Here is a 6,627-nt window from a genome sequence, read left to right on the forward strand (position 1 = left end):
CGAAGCACATTATTGTATTAGTGTCATAAAAATAGCTTGTGTCTGAATTCTCCATGGTTTGTTCACATCCCTGTACATTGACATTCTGAACCTCATGAGTATATAAACAATGCAAAATAGTACATCAGTGCCACTAGAAAAGATCACTTTCTTGTACCTTTAGTCCTCCTACCACTGGCAGAATCTTTGTACTTAACAAGTTTATTTTTAAAACAGCACACACTGTTAGAAATAAAGGTACTGTAAAGGTACATTTTTCATTTATCAAGGTACAATGCACAGTGGTTTTATGGTCTGATTCTGTTTTTCCAGGTTAAAAGCACATACTTGTACCTTTTCATAACTAAATGTTTTAAAATAGACCGGTAATATAAAAAAGCCTGGAGACGAGACGGGGTGGGTGGAGTCAGTACAACTTAGACAATATGATTTCAGTGGATAATGTTCAGTGGTAACATTATGTTCCATGACTTACAGAATCACATTGGTTCACAGTGAAAGTGATAGGAATCCAATGTTTAAAATATTTATTGCTTTTAAAAGTTATTCCATGAAATGATTAAAGTTTTAATCAAAAATGATTTTATAAACTATTCAAAGAGCAAAGGTAAATAAAGGATGCTGTAAGGCAAAAATTCTTTTGTTTCATATTTTACAATAATCAGCATTACATATGACAGAAGACCTGTGTTCATTGATCACTGGTCATTTTGAATAGTAACACTAATTCCACTGGTCATTTTGAATAGTAACCCTAATTCCACTGGTCATTTTGAATAGTAAATAGAATAGTTATATTGGATGGCAGACATCACAACCTTTGATTCCTATCACTTTGATTTTGACATTGCATTGACATTTAGTGTGTTTGTACTTTCCACCTTATTACTACAAAATATTTCCCTGTACTCCAGATATTTTACTATGTCCTTTATTAAGCTTAATGGCGAGCACCTGTTAGTCATTTCAGTGTAATTATTATCATTATTTTTATTATTATTGGCTACATTTAAAATGAGGATGTATTTCCAAGTGAAAATAAAGGCTGATTGATCGATTGATTGATTGATTAATTCCTTGATTAGATCTTGCTACTTATAATAATGTACATAAAATAGTTCCACAGCAGTTTGGAGATTGTACTCCACACTTAAAGTTCACATCTAGAAGTTCACATCACAATTTACATGTAGATACTCAAAATCATGATCTAGTACATGATGTAGGAGCTTATTTGGTTAATATCTAGAACGCAGCAGACTGTAAAAGAAACCATTACTCAATGCTCATTACTGGAATCATGACTTGCCTTTAGCCATAACTCATAATTACTTTTTGTTCATAGCTGAAACTGATTATTCCATCTGAGCCTCTAATTCAGAAGTGGACGACAATGTATGAAGAACAGCCTGACACTTTCCCCTCAACTAATTTAACATGCAGGGATAGTTTTCCATGCTTCCTGTAAACACTTCCAAAGTTCAGTCTCAGAAGTTGGTTGCATTTTCTGCGTCTCGCGATCTGAGCAATCCCAAAATTCAGTGACACTGAGCTCTGGACTTCCTTATTTTTCCAGCACAAATGTAATTATTTTATCTATTTCTTTTTCTCAGTAAATGCTTTTTGACCCTTTCAGGATCTTTCACAGATAAAGGCTTTAAGTGCTGTTTATCTGATGGGGAAGATTTTGGTGGTCTAGTAGGATTTGCATGGTGGTTAAAAGTCACATTTTCTGTGTATCAGTTAACAATGTTTTGAACTCCAGTTTAGGAAACTCATATCTTATTTTATAAAATAAATAACTTGTACTTAATGATCTATTAGACCAGAAAGTGAGTAAATGAAGGGTGGTCTCTGACTTTTGCAGTGCTGTATATAGACTTCTTTCTGTATTACATTCAGCTCTAAGTTGACTACAAATTTTATAAAATAGAATATTTATTGAATAAAGAATCAGAATAACAATCAATCATAAATAATGTAAACGGAACATAAAGAACAACAGAACAAACAGGGGAGTTCAAACACAACTAAACTGTAATAAAACAATAAATAATAAGTAATGAAAGATCATAATTAAAAGACCCAGTTATGCAACAAAAGATATGTTTAAGTTGCTTATGTTTAAAGTATTTAGTGCACTGAACTAAACTAAAGACACTAAAGACAATTTTACGTAATTTAGTTTTAATTCACATTTTTTGTATAACACTGTCTACAGTATCAATTAACACATGGTAATTTGTGAGTTACTGTGAGGGACAGTACAAGGAAGATGGAAACATTTTTGCTTGGATACAGAAACACATGTTTAAAAGGAAGCAAAATAGAGAGAAGTTCAAGTTCAACGCTTTACAAAGATTTAATAAAATAACAAAATGCATAATCAACAATTAATAACAACACAGTACACACACACACACACACACACACACACACACACACACACACACACACACACACACACATATATATATATATATATATACACACAAACATTCTCACAATAATTTACAACTTGTAACTTTAAAATACAAAAGCATACACATGCAAACATGGTATGAATACACACACACACGCAGCGCACCTTCAGGATGTGTATCTTGTTTACGAAGGTCAAGGGTCCAGTCTGTCTGTCTTCTGTCAGGAGGAAGAAAGCATGGCCAGCATAATTATCTAAATGAGCTACTACACAAATCACATGACACAAGTACATGAAATACGCAAGACAAATGCTAGACTGCTAAAACTGAACAAGCAAGGCTTAACATAAGGCTGCACAATATTGAAAAAAAATTGAATAATAATAATAATAATAATTGTAATAAACGCTACAAAACATTAAAAACACATTTTATAAACCGTTAAAGTGACATGATTATAATAGACCAGCCTCTATTATATGGACCAAAATTATTTATGTGCACTTTCCTGCAGCCAAACACCAACAGTCCAGGCAGCCTCATTGCTGTCACCCAAGTGTCACCCACAGCTATGATGTAGCATCAGTCAAACAGTCTCTGAGTCTCTGAGCCATGGGTGGATTGATAGAAATTCCTCAGCCAGCAGGGGAACATCAAAGCATTCACACAAAACAAAAGAAAGAACATTAGAGATGTAAAGTGGCAGCCATAATGTGCCTGTGTACGTGTTACGGAACAAATAAGAGCAATATAGATAGATTTACAGTCATATATTTCATAACAAACTAATAACTGCTAAAGAAAGCATCTATGGTAGAGGGCATGAAAGCACTGTTTATTAGCAAAAAATGTCTATTTGTAAATCTTTGCTGGCACCGGGTGCCTTGAATGTCTGCACAGCGTTCTAAGATCTGAACACTGCCACAGAATTCAGTAACAGAATGTAAAGACCAGTGTCAGTAAGCTAAGTCTCTCTCTGAGGTTATGGGTCTTTTAGTGACTCAAAGAATACATCAGAAAGCACCCAGAAATGGTTTAAGACACAGCACTGGACTGTTCTGAAGTGGCCAGAAGAGTCCAGCTCTGAATACCATAGAACAGCTGTGGAGAGATAGCAAAGCTGCAGTTGGGAGAGGGTACTTGGCAAATCTGGAAGACGAGTTGTCCAAAATTCTAGCAGAGAGGTGCAAGAAACTCAACCATGACTAGAGGAAGTGTTTGATTTCAGGTTTTCTTTCAAAAGTAGGTGCTACAAAATTAGTGAAGTAAAAAACTATGGAAGCTACTTTTTTTATCTGAGATGGAAATTTCAACTACACTGCTCAAAAAAATAGAGGGAACACTCAAATAACACATCCTAGATCTGAATGAATGAAATATTCTCATTGAATACTTTGTTCTGTACAAAGTTGAATGTGCTGACAACAAAATCACACAAACATCATCAATGGAAATCAAATTTATTAACCAATGGAGGCCTGGATTTGGAGTCACACACAAAATTAAAGTGGAAAAACACACTACAGGCTGATCCAACTTTGATGTAATGTCCTTAAAACAAGTCAAAATGAGGCTCAGTATTGTGTGTGTGGCCTCCATGTACCTGTATTACCTCCCTACAACGCCTGGGCATGCTCCTGATGAGGTGGTGGATGGTCTCCTGAGGGATCTCCTCCCAGACCTGGACTAAAGCATCCGCCAACTCCTGGACAGTCTGTGGTGCAACGTGGCGTTGGTGGATGGATCGAGACATGATATCCCAGATGTGCTCAATCGGATTCAGGTCTGGGGAACGGGCGGGCCAGTCCATAGCTTCAATGCCTTCACCTTTTGCAGGAACTGCTGACACACTCCAGCCACATGAGGTCTAGCATTGTCCTGCATTAGGAGGAACCCAGGGCCAACTACACCAGCATATGCTCTCACAAGGGGTCTGAGGATCTCATCTCGGTACCTAATGGCAGTCAGGCTACCTCTGGCCAGCACATGGAGGGCTGTGTGGCCCTCCAAAGAAATGCCACCCCACACCATTACTGACGCACTGCCAAACCGGTCATGCTGAAGGATGTTGCGGGCAGCAGATTGCTCTCCACGGCGTCTCCAGACTCTGTCACATCTGTCACATGTGCTCAGTGTGAACTTGCTTTCATCTGTGAAGAGCACAGGGCACCAGTCGCGAATTTGCCAATCCTGGTGTTCTCTGGCAAATGCCAAGCGTCCTGCACGGTGTTGGGCTGTGAGCACAACCCCCATCTGTGGACGTCGGCCCTCATACCATCCTCATGGAGTCGGTTTCTAACCGTTTGTGCAGACACATGCACATTTGTGGCCTGCTGGAGGTCATTTTGCAGGGCTCTGGCAGTGCTCCTCCTGTTCCTCCTTGCACAAAGGTGGAGGTAGCAGTCCTGCTGCTGGGTTGTTGCCCTCCTACGGCCTCCTTCACGCCTCCTGGTGTACTGGCCTGTCTCCTGGTAGCTCCTCCAGCCTCTGGACACTATGCTAACAGACACAGCAAACCTCCTGGATGAGCTGCACTACCTGAGCCACTTGTGTGGGTTGTAGAGTCCGTCTCATGCTACCACGAGTGTGAAAGCACCACCAACATTCAAAAGTGACCAAAACTTCAGCCAGAAAGCAGAAAGGTACTGAGAAGTGGTCTGTGGTCCCCACCTGCAGAACCACTCCTTTATTGAGTGTGTCTTGCTAATCGCCAATAATTTCCACCTGTTGTCTGTTCCATTTGCACAACAGCTGTGAAATTGATTGTCAATCAGTTTTGCTTCCTAAGTGGACAGTTTGATTTCACAGAAGTTTGATTTACTTGGAGTTATATTGTGTTGCTTAAGTGTTCCCTTTATTTTTTTGAGTAGTGTATTTTTGAAGTGAATCAAATTACTTTATAGCAATTTGTGAATTATATGGAGTAAGAACTGCCTGGGTGCCAGCATTTCTAGACATGACTGTAAGAGTGTATCAGGCACTACTGGAATTTTACACAAAAGAAAATCATGCAGCTAACAGCATTCTCTAGTCAGAGATGAACGGCTAGATAATTACTAAAAACAAGAGTGAAAAAAACAGATGAGCCAGAGTTTGTAACTGTACACCAACAAAGTGCACCAACTAGGTGTGTCTCATAACGTGGCTAGTAAGTGTACATAATATTCGACAGCAACAGCAATGTTGCTGTACCTGATAAAGTGAGCCAGCATGGTCCGAGGTGCCCCTTTTGGAGATGTTAGAGGAAAGCTTACAAAAGGTACATTAACATGTGGGCTGCAGTCAGTCATTATAAATCTACAACCATGTGGTAGGTGTTTCTAATACAATGGCAGATAAATACAAGCATTTCCTGTAGTATTTCCATCATTTTATACACCTCCTTTATATGTGGCTAGTATTTCAACATGCTGTGATCAAATATGATGACTTATTAATATTACTGTATGTATCTCCTCATTTGGGATGTGTAGTGGGATGTGTAATTCATCCTCCTCTGTGTGAATACTCCAGTGTTTTGGCTGTGTTCATCCTATTCAGCTTAATTTAGTATATTTACATTCAGATCCATAAGTATGTGGACAGTTTTTGTAATTTTGGCTCTGTTCACCATCACAGTGGTTTTGAAGTGCGGACATTTGGCTTTAATTTAAGGGGTTTAAGGACAATATTGCACAGTATTGCACAATTTTTGGAATTACTACAATTTTTTACATGGCCCCTCTATTTTAACAGGCTCAAAAATAAAAGGACAAACTTGCATCATTGTAAATAAAAGGATTATTTTTAACACCTGGATGCAAATATTTCGCATTCAAAGACTGCCTGAGGTCTGAAACTCCTGGACATCACCAAATGCTGACTTTCCTCCCTTGAACTGTTTTGCCAGGCTTTTATTGCAGCTGCCTTCAGTTGCTGCTTATTTCTTGACCTTTCTTTCTTCAGCTTTGTCTCCAGTAAGTGAAAATATGCTCAATTAAGTTGAGGTCAGGCGACTGTCTCAGACATTTAAGACATTCTGTTTTTTTGCCTCAAGGAACTTTTTGCTTTTGCAGTGTGTTTTGGGTCATTATCCAACTATGCTGTGATGTACTGTCCTATCAGTTTTGCAGCATTTGACTGAATTTGAATAAAGGTATGGCTTTATACACTTCAGAATCAATTCTTCTACTTCTATCAGCAGTTCCACTGGCAGCCATACATC

This window comes from Pygocentrus nattereri, chromosome 14 (assembly GCF_015220715.1).
Source record: "Pygocentrus nattereri isolate fPygNat1 chromosome 14, fPygNat1.pri, whole genome shotgun sequence".
Classification (NCBI taxonomy): Eukaryota; Metazoa; Chordata; class Actinopteri; order Characiformes; family Serrasalmidae; genus Pygocentrus; species Pygocentrus nattereri.